Source organism: Brassica napus, chromosome C8, assembly GCF_020379485.1.
Source record: "Brassica napus cultivar Da-Ae chromosome C8, Da-Ae, whole genome shotgun sequence".
Classification (NCBI taxonomy): Eukaryota; Viridiplantae; Streptophyta; class Magnoliopsida; order Brassicales; family Brassicaceae; genus Brassica; species Brassica napus.
Genome location: NC_063451.1, coordinates 11,171,296 through 11,192,484, shown reverse-complemented (window position 1 = coordinate 11,192,484; position 21,189 = coordinate 11,171,296). Strand labels below are relative to the sequence as shown.

The following is a 21,189-nucleotide window of genomic DNA, read 5'->3' as shown; positions in this document are numbered from 1 at the left end:
GGGAAGCAGAAATCTTCGCCAAGCGAGCTTGAAACTCCGCGCGAAGGGCATCCGTAGCCTCTTGGATCCCACGGCGCGCTAGTCCCGCGTCACTCTCGATCTGACGCTGGAGTCGACACGCCTCCGAGGATTTGGCCTTCCTGGCCTTCTTTTCCTTAAGTAAGGAACTCGCCGTCTTCCCAAGGTCCCTCTCAAGCTCTCCTATCGCAACCTCGATCTTCGACACTTTCGAAGAGTGAGAGTCCTTGACAGCCGTCAACATGCCCTCGGTTTCAGACCATCTGCCCTGAAGCTCCACCAACTCCCCGGAAAGGCAACTGGTCTCAGAACAACATTCGCCGATCATCCCATCGATCAACGATATGAACTGCGAACGGTGAAAATTCTTAAGACTAAGTCCGAGAAAAGAATGCACAAAAGACGATCGAGAATTCAAACAACAGATAAACCTTTTCGCGAAGTCCCGATGCTAGGCTCGATCCGCCTCGCTGCGAATTCTCCCCGTCACCACTCTTGGCAAGTTTCCTCTTCCGACTCTTAGGCTGAGTAGCCAGGACAGCGCTAGGAGCACGCAATGCCAGAATGACGTCTTTTCTGGCTGGAGGAGGAGGCATAGAGTCAGCGGCCTTCTCCTTGTCCTCGACGAGGATCGGATTTGTGGAAGATCCTGCAGGTAGGGCTTGCGGGAGAAGAGCCATGACTTCAGTCCCATGACACGAGGCAACGACCTTCGCGGAAGAAGACGGAAACTCAGCGCCAGCTTGAGCTAGTTCTTTCTCGGCTTGACGACGAACTAGTTCCTCTCGGAAAGAAAGATGACCGGCAACACAAGCCGGCGCTTCCGCCAGAGAAGTTAGAACCGGAGCCGGAGAAGTGGCCTCGCCCATCTCGACGTCGGAATCCTTCTTATCACCTTGGGAGGAAGACATGTTGAAAGGAAAGTTATGAAACTAGAGATTTTTTTAATTTTTGAATGAGTTTGAAGGAATGAAGAAGGGAAGGTGTGAAGAAAATGAATGACAAGAGCTCACTACTTATAGAAGTATGGATTCGGAATATCGTCTCGACAACTTTTTCCGCGGAGTTTAAAATGTGAATTTCGTCCAATACACTTAACCTTGTCAAAGTCATCTATCCGCCCGCTAGAGTCACAACTCTAACGGGCTGGGGGGCTAACTGTTGGGGTCAAAAATGGTTACGACAAATTTAACATTCAAAACGTCCGAGGAAGAAAATAAGAATTTCTCCGAAGAGTACTTTTCGAAATAGATTCTTCCTTACGAAAAAGCTTTACGGAAGAAAGAATCGAGATGTCCGATGAAAGCTCGAAACAGGTCGCTACGTAGCGACCAAGCGCTCGTCCCGCTTGATCGCTACGTAGCGACCAAGCTCGAGCCAAGGCTCGGGACCGAGCTCGAGCCAAGGCTCGGTCGCTACGTAGCGATCGTCCCGCTCGGTTGCTATGTAGCGACCGAGCGGGACGAGCGCTCGGTTGCTACGTAGCAACCGGGCTCGAGCCGAAGTTCAGTCGCTGTGTAGCGATCGAACCCTTCCGAACATCGATACGACATCAATCCATGCATTCTCGTCAAACCTTCGAATGCTATCTCCCGAAGACCGTAGCAAGCTCAGTCCATGTTTTCCGCTATTCAAATCCTTCAATCAAACTTCGCGGATTAGAAACCGCGGAAAGTTTGTTTTTTATCGAAAAGAATTCGTAGTAAACGTGTCGAGTCGGAAGACGGCCCAAAGGGATCTAAAACACGACTCGAGGCCCATCCTACGATTTCTTAACCAAAAGCCCGTAAACCGCAGCACGGTTTACGCTTGGTCCACAAGGAAGGATAAATGTCAAGTTTCCGCGGATAAATACGGAAGTTTTGAAGATAATTGAAAGATCGGGAAAAATGGAATATCTCCATTTTTATGCTATGACGGCTTAAGGGCAGAAGAGTAAAAGCGTAAACCGACCTTGGAGCTAGTATATAAGGAGTCCTAGGCGAGGAGCATGGGGGAGGACTTTTCAGAGCAAACTTAGCACTTAGAGAAATTTAGGCAAATTTCCGTTTTTGTTATTTCGAGCTGCGACTCAATTAGGTTTAGCCGTCTTAGGGTTGCTAGAACTAGGAATCTCCCCGACAGCTCTCGAGTCCAGGCTTATACCTTGTTGTAAACGCTCATACGCAGATTCGGAATAAGATCTACTTTGCTCTCTTTTTCGATTTCTTATTCTTATCGTTGTTATTCTCGTGTTCTGATTGCTTGACGTGTGTTAATTAGCAGATATCCGGGTCCTCTGGGAAATTAGGGTTTTCCTAGTTTTCTTATTTAAACGGAAATCGACAGTGCGAATTTCGGTTCCCACAAGTATCAGTCAGCTAGGTTAGCTCTGTTAGACAATCAAAACACGTGCAAGGTCTGCAAAATAAATAAACTCCAGTCATAACATAGAATAATAAGTTCGAAAGTAAATCCTAATAGTACAAAGGTAAAAGAAAACATAAGTAGATAGGGATAGAGTTATGAGGACTAGTCCTCATCAGTGGTGTCGTCGCTAGAGGTGCCTCTGCGCTGGCGTGATGGTCCTGCTGCAAATGGTGAGCTGGCTGGCACGTTCCTCTTCCACGAACAGCGACATCTCGATACTCGGCAGTGAGAGCATCGACTACCACGCGCTGGAAATCTCCCTCAGGGCGTGTAGACATGTCTGGCATAGGCGGGAATGGCGGGAGTGCAGCCTCGGGCTGATGCAGCTGAGGTCCTCCAGGTCGCTGGACCTTGTAGCGTCGCGGGATGGTTGCAGGGGCGTGGAGGAGGCGTGGGTCAGGGCAGAACTGAATGCTAGCGAGACCGTGGTCGAACTCTGTGAGTGTACGAAGTCGCAACCTCACCAGGTGAGTGCTGTTCTCGTCCCTGAAGCACCAGTCACGGTCTTCCTTGAGCCACTGAGCGCTCGTGAGGTGTGCTGCGTCCATGTAGACGATCAGGTCATCCATCTCAGCATCGTCTAATGGAACTCCGCAATGTATGAAAATCCGGGTAAGTAAGCTCCCAACCGTCTCCTTCTTCTTTCCCTTTGACTGAAACGGCTTCATCCTAAGCTTGACCAGATGCTCAGCAAAGACGGCTCCAATGTTGGGCTACACGTCGTCGGCGGGCTCCTCTATGTCCTCCATGTGAACCAAACTCCTCACCGCGTAATAGGCTAATGTGAGCTCCTGCACCCGAACCTTATTAGGTTCCATTTTGAGCAACATAGTGTTGGCAAGGACCTTCATGAAGTAGCGTAGGGTCGGGTGACGGATGTCTGTCTGAAGAGTTTTGGCGGACTCGAAGTAACCTGTAGCGATGTGCTCCCAGAATGTTGAAATCCCTGGGAACTCGGGTACAACGGCGTGCTGACGTTCGGTGTCGAACCTGTAGATAGTACAGAGAGTCGAGAGAAGGACCCTGTAGCGAATGCCGCGAATGAAGAAGGTCAAGACACCCTCATTAGCTCTCTTTGCCCTCTCGTTGGCATAGTAGACGTTCACCGTGGCCATGAACTGGCGGACCAGCTCCGGGTAGAGAACCTGCAGGTTAGTAGCCAAGTTCCACATACCCAGCTCTACGAACAAGTCCTCGAGGCCTGATTTGATGGCCAAACCTCGGATCACGTATGGATCGACGAACCGCGTCGGCTCGATGGAGACCTTCAGCCACTCATTGAAGAATATGCTGTCATAGTCGTCCCACGTGTCCATGATCGCGCGGTTTCTACATGCCACGCTCTTTACCGCTTAATGTATGTCGTCCAAGTGGTCAAAGAGCGGGATAGGTTCGTCTTCGTGCTTGCGTGGCCAAGGGTATTGGTCGCGAACCGGTGGTGGTGGCGGAGCTGCGCTACTGCCGCCTACGTCGAACCTTCTCTTCATCCTCCTTTCATACATCTGCAACCAAAAACCATAAACGAAAATAGGAGTTTAGTCCGGTTTGATGGTTGGTGCAATATCGATCGACGGAACGATCGATGTCGATCGACGGAACGATCGATGTCGATCGACGGAACGATCGATGTCGATCGATATTTTGGTGCGACAATCGATCGATGAAACTTGTGAATCATCGGTCGATTTCGCCTTCGCGGGAACCTGCAAAAACCCATCGATGCATTTCAAAGTGCATGGCATATATAATCGGTTTAATCGATCAGTATTCCCTATTCTATCACTCCTTTAGCATGAATCGATCTATAAGGGCCCGAAAATCCCGGTTCTAGCTCATTATCTATTTCAACCCTAGGAAGAACGAAAAATAAGAAAATTTCATGTCATACCATGATGATGCGTGAGTTTAGCGATTTAGACGGACAGAGGGTTGAAAATCGAGTGGATTGAGCTTAGAAATCCTCGGAATTGGCCGAAAAACGGGAGAGAAAAGAGATGGGGGTGTTTTCTTAGGTTTTCGGGTTTGTGTGAATGTCGACTTAATATGAGCCCGTGTCTTCTCATTTACTATCGATCGATGACGGTGTGTCTTTATCGATCGATAAACGCTATGTTATCAGCAGCTTTATGTTTTTTATTTTTAAATCCTAAAACTTTCTAAAAATTCAAAAATTAAATATCGGTTGCCTCCCATTCAGCGCTTATTTTAAGTCTTTTGCTTGACTCGATATTCAAATTTTCTAATTATCGGGAAGGGGGCATAAGTTTATGGGCTCGATATTTGGCGGTTTAGTCCAATAGTGCTTTACTCGTTGGCCATTTACCGTGAATTCGTCTCCTTTATTATTTGTGAGCGTAATGGCTCAATAGGGATTGGCATTCACAACAGTAAAAGGACCAGATCAACGAGATCGGAGTTTTCCGGGAAACAGCGTTATCATGATATGATTTCGTTTTCTCTTTGTATGTCTTTGAACTCTCATAGGCTAAATGTCTAATCTCGTCCAGCTCGTTAAGTTGTATGAGCCTTCTTTCGGCAGCTGGTTTGATGTCGAAATTTAATAATTTAATGTCCCAGGCTGCTTTGTGTTCCAGCTCAACTGGTAAGTGACATGATTTTCCATATAGCAGGTGAAATGGGGTGGTTCTTAAAGGGGTTTTGAAGGCAGTCCAGTAGGCCCAGAGTGTATTGTCCAATTTTCTAGACCAATCTTTTCTGGATGCGCCCACGGCCTTTTCTAAGATTTCTTTGATCTGTCGATTTGAGACTTCTACATGCCCACTCGTCTACGGGTGGTAGGGTGTAGCAACTCTATGATATACTCCGTTCTTACGGAGTAGTTCTTCAAAAACTTTGTTGATGAAACGGGAACCACCGTCACTTATGATTATTCGGGGTATTCCGAATCTCGGGAAGATAATGCTTTTGAAAAGCTTAATAACTACATATGCATCATTTGTTGGGGAAGCTACCGCTTCGACCCACTTTGACACATAGTCAACAGCGACTAGGATGTATTTATTTCCGTACAAAGAAGGAAAAGGGCCCATGAAATCTATTCCCCAACAGTCAAAGACTTCCACCTCTTGAATAGATTTATGTTCCATTTCGTGTCTTTTACTGATTTTTTCCCTTCGTTGGCATCTGTCGCATTGTGCTATGAATGCATGAACATCGCGAAACATGGGTGGTCACCAGAATCCTGCTTGAAGAATTTTTGATACCGTTTTAAAGGTAGCAAAATGCCCAGCATAATCTGATCCATGGCATTGGAATAAAATATCGTGTATTTCAGTTTCGGTGACGCAGCATCTATACATCACGTCAGAGCAGTGTTTGTAGAGATATGGTTCGTCCCAGTGATATCTCCTAACTTCTCGTAAAATTTTCTTTCTTGTGTACCCTCTCAACTTTTCGGGTTCTATGTCAGCAGCTAAATAGTTTACTATATCAGCGTACCAGGGTCTGTCCTTTGAACCTTATCCGACTACATGCACCCCTCGATGTAGACTTTTATCCACGGGGAAATCACGGTCAGGGTACATCTTGTTGTGCGCGACGTTAACTTTTATATCGAAGGTGAGGGTTTTGGGATTAGTATCTTCGCTCAGAATGTCCGAAGTGTCGATCGACATACTATTTTCGTCGTCGATTGACCTAGTAATGTCGTAATCGATCGACATTGGATCGTTATCGTCGATCGATAGGTCCTTTGAAGTGAGATATACATTCCCGATGAACGATTCTGTTTGGTAAACGTTTTCAGTTGGTAAGAAGTCATCGATAGGGACGTCGTTTTCTATTCTTATCCGGGAAAGATGATCTGTAACTCTGTTTTCCACTCCTATTTTATCTTTGATCTCGATGTCGAATTCTTGAAGTAGAAGGATCCATCGCAGGAGTCGTGGTTTTGCGTCTTTCTTTTGCATCAAGTATTTAATTGCAGCGTGGTCGGTGTGGACGATGACTCGTGATCCGACCAGGTATTGACGGAATTTTTCGAATGCATAAACCACGGCTAGCAGTTCTTTTTCTGTTGTCCCGTAATTTCTTTGTGCTTCGTCGAGAGTTTGACTGGCATAATAAACTGCATGTAGCTTTTTGTCTTTCCTTTGGCCCAGAACTGCTCCGACAGCGAAATCGCTCGCATCGCACATGATTTCAAAAGGAAGATTCCAGTCGGGTGCCTGTACGATGGGGGAGGTTATCAAGGCTTCCTTTATTTCCCCAAATATTTTACGCACTCTGGTGTGAAGTCGAATTTAACTTTTACAGAGGAGGGAGGTGAGAGGTCTAGCGATTTTGGTAAAATCTTGTATGAACCTCCTGTAAAATTCGGCATGCCCGAAAAAACTTCTCACATCTTTCACATTTGTGGGTGCCGACAGGCCGGTCATTACCTCAATCTTTGCCCGCTCTACTTCTATTCCACCAGCAGACACTTTATGTCCTATGACGATTCCATTGTTAACCATAAAGTGTCATTTTTCCCAATTTAGAACGAGATTCTTTTCTTCGCATCTTGCCAAAACTTTACAAAGGTTATCGAGATAGTTTTTGAAACTGGATCTATATACTGAGAAATCGTCCATGAAGACTTCATGGAAGTCTTCTATCATATCAGTAAAAATTGACATCATGCACCGTTGGAGAGTGGCAGGGGTATTACAAAGACCGAATGGCATTCTGCGGTATGCGAATGTTCCGTAAGGGCATGTAAAGGTGGTCTTTTCTTGATCGTCAGGATGTATAGGGATTTGGAAAACTCCCGAGTATCCGTCAAGAAAACAGTAGTATCGGTGATTTGCCAATCTTTCCAACATTTGATCAATGAAAGGTAAAGGGAAGTGATCTTTTCTAGTAGCAGCATTTAGCTTTCTATAATCGATACACATTCGATGTCCAGTGACGTTTCGCGTGGGAATGACTTCATCTTTGTCATTCTTCACCACAGTGATTCCGCCCTTTTTTGGTACAACATGCACGGGGCTAACCCAATTACTATCCAAAATCGGGTAAATGACTCCGACATCTAGAAGTTTAATTATTTCCTTTTTAACAACTTCTTTCAAGTTCGGGTTCAGTCGCCTTTGGTGTTCCACTGACGATTTCAAACCGTCTTCTAGGTGAATCCGGTGCATGCACAGATCTGGAGAAATGCCAGGAATATCTTTGAGAGAGTACCCGAGGGCCTTCCTGTATTTGCGTAGTTTATTTAATAACAACGCAAGTTCTCCGTTTGTGAGGTTAGCGTTCACGATTACTGGGTATGAATCTTTATATAGAAAAGCATATTTGAGTCCAGCGGGCAGCTGTTTTAACTCAATCTTTGGTGCCTTTTCGGGATCCCATTCCTTCAAGGGGGATGGTTGTCGATCGACAGCTTTTATCAAATATCGATCGACGTTCATTTCCGAAGCGTCATCTTCTATGTCATCAATGCTTGCTGTTTCCATGCTCACATCCATTAATCGTGTGTATTCTTCAGCTCTACTGTCGATACTAAATGTTTCTTCTTCACTAGTTGTGAGTACTTTCTCCAGGGGGTTGTCTGAGCACAGGTTTATGAAAGATTCTTCAGCCAATTCACAGATATCGTCCACGTAGGAAGTCTGTTTATCGATCAAGGGTCATCTTATCAGGTTATCCATGTCGAAAGTCATCGGAATGTTTCCAATGTTTGGACATATCCTACCCTCTTTGACATCGATTAATGCACCTGCAGTAGCTAGGAATGGTCTACCCAAAATAAGGGGGTCCTTTGGTTCATTTTGGTATTTCAGTACCACGAAATCCGTTGGAACGTGACAGCCGTTAATTCTTATTGGCATGTCGTCAAGCACTCCCTCAGGTAATCTAACGGATCTATCGGCCAGAACCAAAGTTATTTTGGTAGGTTTGAACTTGTCGTATCCTAGGGATATTGCAACAGAATGTGGCATGAAGTTCACGCTGGAACCTAGGTCACAAAGGGATCAAGGAAAATTTTTGTTCCGTATATTGCAATCCAAAACAAAACTGCCCGGATCGGGTCTCTTGATCGGGATCTCGCCTTGGAGTATTGCACTTACTTCCTATGAAACCATCATGATGCTGCGCTCAGCGGCTCGAACACTGTTGGGTACCATATCTTTTACATAATTTTTTATTGAAGGTGAAACTTTTATTGCATCACTCAATAGCATTTCCGACGTGATCTTATCGAATGCTTTCTTGCAGATCGCTTTATCTAGCTCTCGCTTAGTCTGATTTTTGTTAGGAGGGAAGGATGGTAGAGTCCTATACACTCTTTCTATAGCGGGTTCAACAGGAGTCGAGAGTCGATCGACATTGTTTCCAGAGTGTCGACCGATATTCACCGTGGTTTGTCGATCGACATTTGTTCATTCTTGTCGATCGATTTCGACATCTTCTTGATGTTAGGAATTTTCAATGCTCCTAATCAAATGTTGTAGTATAAAAGATTGTTGAACCAATCCTAGGTGATTATAAAGGAAAGGGAATGCAAGTTCATGCTTAAGCTAAGTGCAATCCGGTTTTAAAGATGGTATGAACTAAAAACTAATAAGCTAATGCAATAAAGTAATGATCTTTCTTTCTCAATATAAAGCAAGAGGACTCATGGGGCTAGGCATTTGATCTTGGGTAATGTAGATCCAATCTAAGGGTGGCAAGCTATCAATCAAACACTTTCCTTATGCCTAGACACTAAGCTAAACAAGCTCTATCTCTAGATGAATGTTCTTTTGGTAAAGCAACTCAAGCATCTAATCTCTTAGGTTGAATGTTACTAAAGCAAACATGGAGAAACTCCTTTAGCAACTAATCTCTTAGGTCAAGCAAGCTAAAAGCATTGAAGAGTTGGTTAAGGCATTTCATCATACACCTTGTGGGCAGGAAATGCCTAAAGATCTATTTTAGTATGATCAAGACAAAAATAGCATTGAGAACCCTCAACAAGCATGGAAACAAGTAGATCTAACACTAAACACCCTAGATCTTCTCTAATCACCCTTAATCACCCTAGCCCATGAATCCAAGATTAGTCTACTCACTAATAGACATGAATAACCCTAAAACCATGGATGATTCAAGGGTAAACATGATTAGAGAGCAAGATAATCCCACAAACACAAAGAATATAGATGGAAAATGATTCAAGATCCAAATTCTCTTTAAAGAGGGTTATGTGTTCCTAGAGAGAAAAGAAGATTCTCCCAACTTTGGGATCTAAAAAGTATTTATATGGCTTCTAAAACCCTAGTGGGCTCAGTCAACAAATCAAAGAAAGCCCAATAAAACATAAAAATCCGACTAAGTGGGAAATGCCGAGCGGGTACGTGACGTCGCTGCCATACCCCGCTCCAGCTTCGATTGTATTTTTGGATTTTAGCCCGCGACTCCCGTGCCCCGCTGCGTCTCCCCGCGCTGAATCGTCGTCTGAATCTTCAAGTCGTGGCACGACATCCAGTCCCCGCTGCGCTCTCCCACTCCAGATCATCCTCGTATCGCGACGAAATGTCGAGCGGGTTGATGATGTCGCTGCGAGAGGTCGCTCCAGGTTAGAGCGGGTTGCTCACCTCGCTCCAGTAGGTCGCTCCAGCTCTTCTACTCGCCCGATGATCATTTTCTACTTCACTTTGAATCACAATGCTCCCAAATATCTCCAATCACTCCATAGCACTCTCCAACACCTAATAAGGACAATGCATGCAATATGGACTCTAAAGATGCCTAATTCCTAATCTATATGATCAAAATGTACAAGATATGAAGGCTAAAAACATGTAAATATGCAAGATATCAACTCCCCCACACTAGTCCTTTACTTGTCCTCAAGTAAACTTTTCAAAACACAAGGAGGAGAGATACAAAGATGGGAGCTTAGCCAAAAGAAACACTCAATGCACTCAACTTGACATCCTAAAGAAACATAGCAAATAGCATGAACACACTCTCTTATTATACTCTAGCTTCTCTAGGCCTATAAATACTCTTATGTCTCTACACAAGATGCAATGCTTTTCAACCAACATGCTCTCCACCAACCCTCACATTGATTCACACTCACACACACAAGGTGAATTCTCACAGATGGGCACATGATCTCAATCATTTGGCTAGGTGATCAAATGGTCTAATATGGATGGAGAGGAGGGTTCAATGCAATCATATTAAGGTGGCAATCACTCAATAATCAAGGAGCTTGATCATTATTCAAAATTTATCTAAGACTAGGAGCAATTCATGCATACATGGATCCATCCTCATCATTCTACCACATTCCTAAGTGATTACAAATTCTACACCCTTTTCATTCATCCCATAACCCAAAATGAAAAACACTCACATCACTCACCCAATGAACAACATTCTTTTCTTAAGACTCAACCACTAAGGACCTCTTATTCACTTTTCACATTTCTAAGCTCTAACACTTTTTATTATCCCTTCCCCACTATCTTATTGAATCTTTCTTTTTCTTTTCTTTTCTTTTTCTTTTCTTTTCTTTTTTTTCTTTTCTTTTTCTTCTTCTTTTTTTTATAGAGGGGGAATGTCTCAAACAATACAATCAAGAGCTTTCTTATCTTTCTATTCTAGGTCCCTAGGGTTTTTCTTTCTCATGACAATCTTTTGTTCATCAATCTCAACTTTATCACTTCCCAAACCCAAGATATGAACCTTTAAGGAACAAAGACCCCACTCACCATCCTAGAAGCTAGCTCAAATGATGACCCTATGATAGCAAGAGATGAGAACAAATCCATGTCGCTCCCAATACTCTCAAGATTTTGCACATGACAAACTATCAAAAGAGGCCTCACTCATGCATTTAATGTAGGCTTCAAAGAATGGCTAGGGTTCAAGGGTAAGGAAGTGTCATTTGGGTTAACAAAGAGTGGTACAATGGGGAAAGATAGCCCAAATGTGTATGAGACCCATGATCAAGTATGCAAATGCCCATATGCAAGAGAGATTAAGTTCAGTCAAGTCTAAGTTCAGGTTGGAGCTGGTTTCAAGAACAATGCCAATATTAAGCAAGCAAACAAGTTTCAAAAGACTTTTCAAGGCTCAAAGCATGCAAGCCTTTCAAAAGATGCTTAAGCTACTTGATATGTTTAACTAGGGTGTCAAATTCAGTGCAAACAAGTGTTCTATACAAGGCAATATCAATCAGCTGCTCCATATGCAAGTGAATGCATCTTATATGCTCTAGACTCAATCTTAAGAATGCAAGTGATGCAACTACATGATTCAAAAATTTCAAAAAAAATTTTGGTTTTTCTATGCATATATGCATGTACAATGCAATGCATGAGACTCAAAATCATCAAAGAAAACATGATCTAATACTTGGTACCTCCCCCCACACTTAATCACACAGTCTCTGTGTGAGTAAGGGAGAGATACCCAAAGGAAAGCAATATGCAAAGATAAACTGGTATGTACAAGATTAAGGTGAAGGAGTACCTCTGATGGAGTGTTGGAAAAGGCAGTGGTGTCTAGGGAGCAATGTCTGGCCGCTTTCTTTCTCAGCCCAAGGGTCTTAAAAACGAAGATCCTACTGATATGTACAGGGATAGCGATGGGACTTCCTCCCAAGTGAGCTTGTTTTAAGTCTCTAGCTTGACTTTCCTTCATTTGGCTAGTGAGAAGGAGGGTCCTTCCCACTTTCAAGAGTGATGGTGAGGACGTGGGAGAGAAGCTCTTGAAGCTTGATTGGATCATTTTGGAGGTGAGGAGTGATGATGGCCCTTGCACTTGAGAATGGCTTAGACCTTCCCTTGCACTTGATTTTGTACTCAATGGCCCCATCCTTAAGCTTCATTGGGTGGAGAGTGAGAGTGTGAGGAGTCTTCTCAAGAGGTGGAGGATGAGGTTCTTTCACAATCTTCTTCTTGTCACGAGCAGCCTTTTTGGCTCTACTCACCTCCTCCTTTTTAGCACTTTCCAAGTGCTCATCACACAGCTCTTTAGAGAACTCTCCAGCAAGAACTTCTTTCTCAATACCAACCCCTTCAGCCTTGGTCTTCTCAATGGAGGATGCTCCACAAGTGATTGTTCCACAATACTCAGCATTCATCTTTGGGGATTGTAGTGGATAGGAGACAGCTTTGTTCACATTTAGGAGTGTGACCTTCTTGTTGGCAAAGTCTATGCAAGCTTCCACTGTTGTGAGAAATGGAGTGCCAAGGAATAATGGGACTCTCTTCTCAGTTGCCATCTTCAGAACAATGAGGTCTATAGGAATGGTGCATGCTCCAATCTTCAAAGGGAAGTCCTTGATGAGACCAATAGGAGTTGTAGAAGAGGGATCTCCAAACTGTAGGGAAGATGTGTTTGGCTCCATGCTCTCAATCCCTAGACTCTTCATCATCTCCATTGAGATCACATTCACACTTGCACCAAAATCAACAAGAGCATCATCAAAAGTGAGCTTACCAAGATGGCAAGGCAAGGTGAATATCCCTTGAGACTCAAGCTTAGGGAGGGACTTTGGAGGGATTGGTGGATCAAACTTCAGAATGGAGATGTCCAAAAGCTCGGCCACTTCAGCTTGGTGGTCTAGAATGTCGTTGATGAGTATCATCTGGACATGAGCTTCACGCATACCCGAGATTTTTGGAAGCCTGACCCCAACATCACTAAAATCTTTCCTGAACTTGGAGAGCACCTTCTTCTGAGCTTTGGTGAGAACTCTTTGGGGGAAAGGGAGCTTATCATAGGGTGATAGCTCAACCTCAGTGGCTTCCTCTAGCTTAACCTCTTTCAGCTTGTTGTCAGCTCTCTTCTCAACTTGTTTCTCAGCCTTGTGCTCAGCTCTTTGCAGATTCGTTGCTTCAACCTTCCTGGCAGCGTCCTTCACAATCTGTGCTTCAGCTGTGGCCACAACAAATCTCTCAACTTCCCCAAAATCATTTCCAAATACCAGCCTTTCAATCTCATCTTCCTCTTTCTCTTGATCCCTCAGCTCAATCTCTGAAGAAGTAGTGGAGAAGACAACATTGCAAGACTCCTTGGGGTTCTTTTCTGGTTTCCCTGGTAGAGACCCCATTGGCTGCTTGGAGGATGAAGGCATAGAAGCAACTTGACTCTCCAAAGCCTTGAAGTGAGAGGCAAGTTGTAAGAACCTGTTGTTGAGGTCAGAGTAGTTCTCATCAATCTTTGTGTGGATGTTCTTGAACTCAAAAACCATTGTCTTCTCATTTCTGGCCTGAAATTCCAAGAGTTTCTTGAACATGGAGTCCACACTTGAATCTAGAGCTTGAGCTTGGGAAGAGCTTCCTTGAGTCTGAGGAGACTGGTTGCCTTGGTTGGTGAAACCTTGAGGATAATTCTGCTTGGCTTGGTAACCTCCTTGTTGGTTGTTGTATAGTTGCCTTTGCTGGTAGTTGTTTTGGCACTGAAAGTTGGGCTCTTTCTTGTACCATGTACCATTAGCATTGATGAAGCACAACTCCTCTTGGCCTTCTAAACCATCAACCTCATTGATCACTGGAGGTGCCTCTTGTTTCTGGTCACCAACAAAGTTCATCTTCTCCTGCTTAGCCTTTTCTGCAAGAAGTAGATCCAACTTGGCTTGGAGAGACTTCAGCTCTTTCCTGGTGTGCTGATCATCACCTCTGTTGCTTCTATCATACTCCTCACTGTAGACTGAGTCACTCTTAGCCATGTTCTCCACCAGCTCTTCTGCATCCTCTTCAGTTCTACCCAAGAAGAAACCATTGCTGGTTGTGTCTAATCTGCTCCTGAACTTTGGAAGAGTACCTCTGTAGAAGGTACTGAGCAAACTCTCCTTGGTGAAGCCATGATGTGGACATTGAGATCAATAGCCCTTGAACCTCTCCCAAGCTTCACTAAAGCCCTCTAGGTTCTTCTGCTGAAAGTTAGAAATCTCATTCCTGATCTTGGATGTCCTTGAGATAGAGAAGAACTTCTCTAGGAATGCCCTCTTGCACTCATTCCAAGTTGTGATAGAGTCACTTTGTCTCCCAAAGAAAAGGGGAACAGCTTGAGCTTGAAGGCATCTTCAGAAACACCATTGGTCTTGGACAAGCCACAATAATTATCAAACTTTTCCAAGTGATCAAATGGATCTGCAGCAGCAAGGCCATGATACTTGTTGTTCTCTATGGTGTTGAGCAGCCCTGACTTGATTTCAAAGTTGTTGTTCTCCACAGCTGGTGCTCTGATTTCCAACCTATGACCATGAATGTGAGGTTTATCATAGGCTCCAATATTTCTAGCTTGGCGCTGCGGATGTTGTGGCCTAAGGTTTGCAGCTCCTTGGGCCACTCCATCATGAGGCTGATTCTGATTGTGCTCAATTTCAAACCCCAATCTCTGAAAGTGAGCCTGTTGCTCTTCTTCTCTTATCTTTCATGCTATCTCCCTCTCAGGTGCAACTATGTCTTCAACTCTTGGAACTAGGCTTGATGAACCTTTGCTCCTCAAGTTCATACACCTGAAATGCAAAGGGAGAGGAAGAGGGAGAATCAGTAACAAAATAAAAGAAAAATGACTTAGTCTCAAAAGAGTGACTAAATCCCAATGTCACAATCAACCTAGAACTTGGCAACGGCGCCAATTTGATGTTAGGAGTTTTCAAGGCTCCTAATCAAATGTTGTAGTATAAAAGATTGTCGAACCAATCCTAGGTGATTCTAAAGCAAAGGGAATGCAAGTTCATACTTAAGCTAAGTGCAATCCAGTTTTAAAGATGGTATGAACTAAGAACTAATAAGCTAATGCAATAAAGTAATGATCTTTCTTTCTCAATATGAAGCAAGAGGACTCATGGGGCTTGGCATTTGATCTTGGGTGATGTAGATCCAATCTAAGGGTTGCAAACTATCAATCAAACACTTTCCTTATGCCTAGACACTAAGCTAAACAAGCTTTATCTCTTGATGAATGTTCTTCTGGTAAAGCAACTCAAGCATCTAATCTCTTAGGTTGAATGTTACTAAAGCAAACATGGAGAACAAGTCTAATAGCAATCTTAACTCCTTTAGCAACTAATCTCTTAGGTAAAGCAAGCTAAAAGCATTGAAGCGTTGGTTAATGCATTTCATCATACACCTTGTGGGCAGGAAATGCTTAGAGATCTATTTTAGTATGATCAAGACTAAAATAGCATTGAGAACCCTCAACAAGCATGGAAACAAGTAGATCTAACACTAAACACCCTAGATCTTCTCTAATCACCCTTAATCACCCTAGCCCATGAATCCAAAATTTGTCTTCTCGCTAATAGACATGAATAACCCCAAAATCATGGATGATTCAAGGTTAAACATGATTAGAGAGCAAGATAATCCCACAAACACAAAGAATATAGATGGAAAATGATTCAAGATCCAAATTCTCTTTAAAGAGGTTTATGTGTTCTTAGAGAGAAAAGAAGATTCTCCCAACTTTGGGATCTAAAAGTATTTATATGGCTTCTAAAACCCTAGTGGGCTCAGTCAACAAATCTGAGAAAGCCCATTAAAACATAGAAATTCGACTAAGTGGGAAATGCCGAGCGGGTACGTGACGTCGCTGCCATACCCCGCTCCAGCTTTGATTGAATTTTTGGATTTTAGCGCGCGACTCCTGTGCTCCGCTGCGTCTCTCCGCGCTGAATCGTCGTCTGAATATTCAAGTCGTGGCGCGACATCCAGACCCCACTGCGCTCGCCCGCTCCAGATCATCCTCGTATCGCGACGAAATGCCGAGCGGGTTGATGATGTCGCTGCGAGAGGTCGCTCCAGGTTAGAGCAGGTTGCTCACCTCGCTCCAGTAGGTCGCTCCAGCTCCTCTACTCGCCCGATGATCATTTTCTACTTCTTTTTGAATCACAATGCTCCCAAACATCTTCAATCACTCTATAGCACTCTCCAACACATAATAAGGACAATGCATGCAATATGGACTCTAAAGATGCCTAATTCCTAATCTATATGATCAAAATGTACAAGGTATGAAGGCTAAAAACATGTAAATATGCAAGATATCACTTCTTCCAATTCTCCTTCTTCCTCCTCGAGGTCGATGGCCTCTTTCTCAGTGTTGGGTCGCTCTCTCTCTCTCTCGAGGTATTTCTGACTCAGTGTTGGGATCATCGAGGATTATAGGGTGCGACCTATTTTCACCGGCTTCCTCAACTACATCACGTTTCTCTGTGTTGTTGATTTCTATTGTGCTCGGAATGAGGCGTTTTCCGCTTCTCAATAACACGGCATTAACTTGACGTTTTGGGTTCGCGTCAGTCCGCCCAGGGAGACGTCATGTCTCTCTTTTGATGGCGGTTCCATTTTCCGCGACCCGACTGTCCAGACTCTTAATGTGTTCACTCAAAGTGTCGAACTTCCTCATCAGCTCACTGAAGATTAAGTCTATCTTTCCATTCAGGTCAGTGGCCAATTTATGATTTCCCGTGAAAGCTTGGTTTAGCCTAAATTTCGCTCTACCTCGGCGTGATCCAACAGTAGCATCATATTTTTGGCTAAAGCTATCGGGGTTAGGATACTTATTTTCCAAGGTTTGGCTATCTACGAAATCTATTTGCTGTTCTAGCTCAGATAGGGTATCATCATCAATTTGGTAAATCCCAAATTGGTTATGTCCCTCAAAAGCAGAATGGGATGAATCTAGATGTTCTTTAATGTCGGGTAAAGGTGACTCATCAACTGGATCAGCTTTCCTTCCTAACTCTACGTCCATCATTTCGTAGGATCTATCCGTAGCTATATTTTTGATCAAACGCTTTGCTTCTTCAGGGTTCCTGGTACTGAAGTTCCCTTCACTGGCTGTGTCAAGCGTAATTTGGTAATGAAGAATAATAGAAGGTATTAATTAATTGTGGCTCTGAATAGCCATGGTGGGGGTATTCAAGTTGGTAGATCTTGAATCTCTCCCAAGCGTTTCTGAACGATTCTCGTGGACCTTGACGGAATCTGGAGATTTTCTTCCTTACATCCCAGTAGTGCGCCTCATCAAAGAATTGATTGATAAAGGCATTCATTATCTCCTTCCAACAGGTCAAAGATCCTGTTGGTATTTGGTCAAGCCATTTTCTGGCGTCACCTTCTAAGAAAAATGGAAGAGACAATACTGACCAACACCCACCAAAATATGGAATTTTTCGATAAACGACAAAGGCAAACAATGAATCGACTTTATCTACGGAGGCTCTAAATTTTTCAACTCGGTTAACTCCATCAAAGCATACCAACGAAGAGCCGAAAACAGCGTAGGAGTCAGAGAACCCCTATCGGGTCCTGACCACGAAATCACCTTAGACGAAAGAGAGACCGCAAATCTTGACAAACCACACGACGACGCCCTCGTAATACGACTCGACGTCGGCGGCTGCGAACTATCTCGAGTAATGATCGACACCGGCAGGTCGGCTGATGTCCTCTTCTACACGATCAAAAGAACGGGATTCACCAAAGCACTCCTCAAGAAAGAACGAACCCCTCTGATCGGATTCGCAGGGGAAACCACATACTCCCTCGGGTCAATCGAGCTCGTTGTAACTGCCGGAGAAGTCAGGAAAATCGTGGAATTCATCGTGATAGACTGTCCAGCCCCGTTCAACGCAATCCTTGGAAGGCCCTGGCTAGACAGCATGAAGGCAGTTCCCTCAACCTACCACCAGTGCCTGAAATTCCCGACTCCAAAAGGAATCGAAACCATTAGAGGAAGTCAGAAGAGCTCCAGAACATCCTACCTTGCAAAGCTTCAAATACATCAAGCAACACTCTTAATCAGGCGACCAAGACCAACAACAGACGTACACACGTACACGAACCATCGAACAAAAGACCCTATCCCTGGGAAAATAATCGAACTACGTTATGACTTGATCCCTCGCCGAGGGTACGTAGGCAACTCAAGACACGAGTTTAGTCACCCACCAACTACACAGCCTAGAGAATACGCGTCGCAACACCCGAAGCACACTAACACGACAGCATCAACTTCGAATCGAAAGACAAGCTTCCTTCCTTATCTCAATTTTGTAACAAACCGAAAACCAACTTTTTAATAAAATTCTTACACCTCGCAGTTCGAGCTCGTTAGAACTCCTATATCCGAAAATCGCAATATTCTTAATGGCTGACGGTAAACCAGGACCCTAATCAAGTCTTCGGTTACAGCCAGCCCCTCCAACGAGCGCGGCGAAACTAGTTAACAAAATCTTTTGTTACATCAAACGTACGTCGATAAAAGTTTTGTTACATCAAACGTACGTCGAAAAGAGTACCTACGACAAATCGACCCACGACCTCAAAAGACTGGCCTCGCGTAAACATAAAAAAAATGCGACAAACAACTCGAGGACTCACAATTCTTTCTTTATTAAAAATATAATAATAATAAAGCAACAGAAAACAAGGGGAAAGCGAAAATAAAAATCAAATCCCTAAAACTACTCCTCAACATCGAATTCACCATCCTCGAACTGGCCACCTGCGCACTTCGTTTCATCATCCGTGTCGTTCATCACAGAGGAAACTTTAGCAAAGAAATCTTCTGGTAGGTCCTTGTTGGGGTCGAAAACGGTTGAGACGAAGTTAACGTCCAATCCCCGAAGAAGAAAAACGTAGAAACCTTCTTCGACAAATACTTTTTCGAAATAGATTCTTCTTTACGAAAAGCTTTGCGGAAGAAATGCGAGTCATCGGACAGGAGCTCGAAGAGGGTCGCTACGCAGCAACCAAACACATGTTCCGCTCGGTCGCTAGGTACCGACCGAGCTCGAGCAGGAGCTCGGTTTCTACGTAGCGACCGCGCTCAAGCCAAAGCTCGGTCGCTACGTAGCGACCGAGCTCGAACCAAAGTTTGGTCGTTACGTAGCGATCGAGCGCTCGGTCGCTACGTAGCGACCGAGCTCTTCCGAAACGTCGATACGACATTAGTCCATGCGTTCTCGTGTACCCTTCGATGCTATCTCCCGAAGACCGTAGTGAACCCATTTCACGATTCCCTGCCATTCTAAGTTATCGATCAAACTTTACCGTAAAAACCGCGGAAAGTTTGTTCTTTATCGAAAGAAGCCGTAACAAACGCTTCGAGTCGGAAGACGGCCCAAAGGGACCTAAGACATGACTCGAAGCCCAACTTAAGATTTCTTAACCAACATCCCGTAAGCCGCATGACGGTTTACGCTTGGTTCGCAAAGAAAGATAAATGTCAAGTTCCGCGGATAAATACAAAATTTTGAAGATAATTACGAAGATCGGAAAAAATGGAATATCTCCATTTTTATGCTATGGCGGCTTAAGGGCAGAAGGGGAAAGGCGTAAACCGACCTTGGAGCCTGTATATAAGGAGTCCTAGGCGAGAGGCATGGAAAAAGACTTTTCACAGCAAACTTAGCACTTAGAGCGATTTTAGGCAATTTTCCGTTTCTGTTATTCGAGCTACGACTCAATTAGGTTTTTACCGTCTTAGGGTTTTAGAACTAGGAATCTCGCCGACAGCTCTCGTAGCCCAGGCACTTACCTTGTTGTAAACGCTCAAACACAGATTCGGAATAAGAACTATCTTGCTCTCTTTTTCGATTTCTTATTTCATTACTGTTCATGTTTCGTGTTCTGATTGCTTGGCGTGTGGTATTAGCAGATATTCGGGACCTCTGGGAAATTAGGGTTTTCCTAGTTTCCTTATTTAAACGGAAATCGACAGTGCGAATTTCGGTTCCCACAGTCCTCCGTAATCTGAGGCAGATCAAGCTTCTCAAAGGAGAAATCTGAAACCGCCATCACATCGAGCTCGTACCCGAGCCCGACCTCCTTCGTTCGAAGACACAACAACTTATCCGAGGCCAAAAGTTTATTGTCCATGATCTCCTTCAAGAGATCTATGTTCGCCATGACCTCCCTAAGATAAGCTTCGCAATCAGTTGTGGCTTTCTTCTTCTCCCACTTCTCCTTCAAAGATACCAGCACGTCCAAGTAGCTATCTGCCAAAGCCTTTTTAGCATCGTAAGTTGCGGGACGAAGGTCGTCAAAGAACTTATTAGCGGAAGATTCGGCCTTCGCCTCCAAAAAAGAAACTTGCTCGAGGGTCGACTTCCTCTCGTTACTCACGACTCGTAAACGAGCCTCGAGCGAAGCAGCCTGATTCCCCAGCTTCTCAGCGGCGGCCAGCTGAGCAGCGTTAGCTCTCTCTCGCTCCTGAGCCATCTTCAAACCAAGTTTGAGCTCCCGAACGACCTTCTTTATCTCATAAAGCTCGTCGGAGCACGGAATACCCTGCAGACGCCTCTCCAAAGTCGCCGCGAACTCATTATTGGCCTCCATAGCCTGGAACATAACGATTCAGCACAAGCTAAAGATTCAAAATTACAAGTATCAGAAAGACGACCTTAGCATGAGCGACAGCCATCTTCACATAAGCCTCGCACTCCGTCATATTTCTCAACGAAAGAAATGGACATCCAGCAGGCTTGAAGTGCCTCACCAAGTGAGCGACGCTGTCCGGGTCCTCCGTAATAGGACAATCCTTGGAGTGAGAAAACTGCCAATGAAACAGTTTAGCAACAACCGTATCACCCGAAACACCGAGACGATGGTCTGCACCATTCGTTTTTGCCTTCTTCGAAAGACGTTCGCGCCCCTCTGAACCAGTTGGGCTACCCGACTTTGTACGAGCAGCAGACTTTTCACCCTCGAGGTCTTTTTCCTCTTGAGGTGAAGCTCACGGAAGCCGGGTCTCCTCGCGAAGAACTTCTGTGAGCGGTTCGCTCACATCTCCGGATCGAAT

At 44.3% G+C, this 21,189-nt stretch overlaps 1 non-coding gene across 1 annotated transcript; it reads left to right on the top strand.

Moving 5' to 3' along the window:
- Positions 1–14,231: 14,231 nt before the first annotated feature.
- LOC125592256 lies at positions 14,232–14,338 on the top strand. The gene has a single exon (XR_007328094.1). It is a non-coding gene; the product is annotated as a small nucleolar RNA R71 (small nucleolar RNA).
- Positions 14,339–21,189: the final 6,851 nt, after the last annotated feature.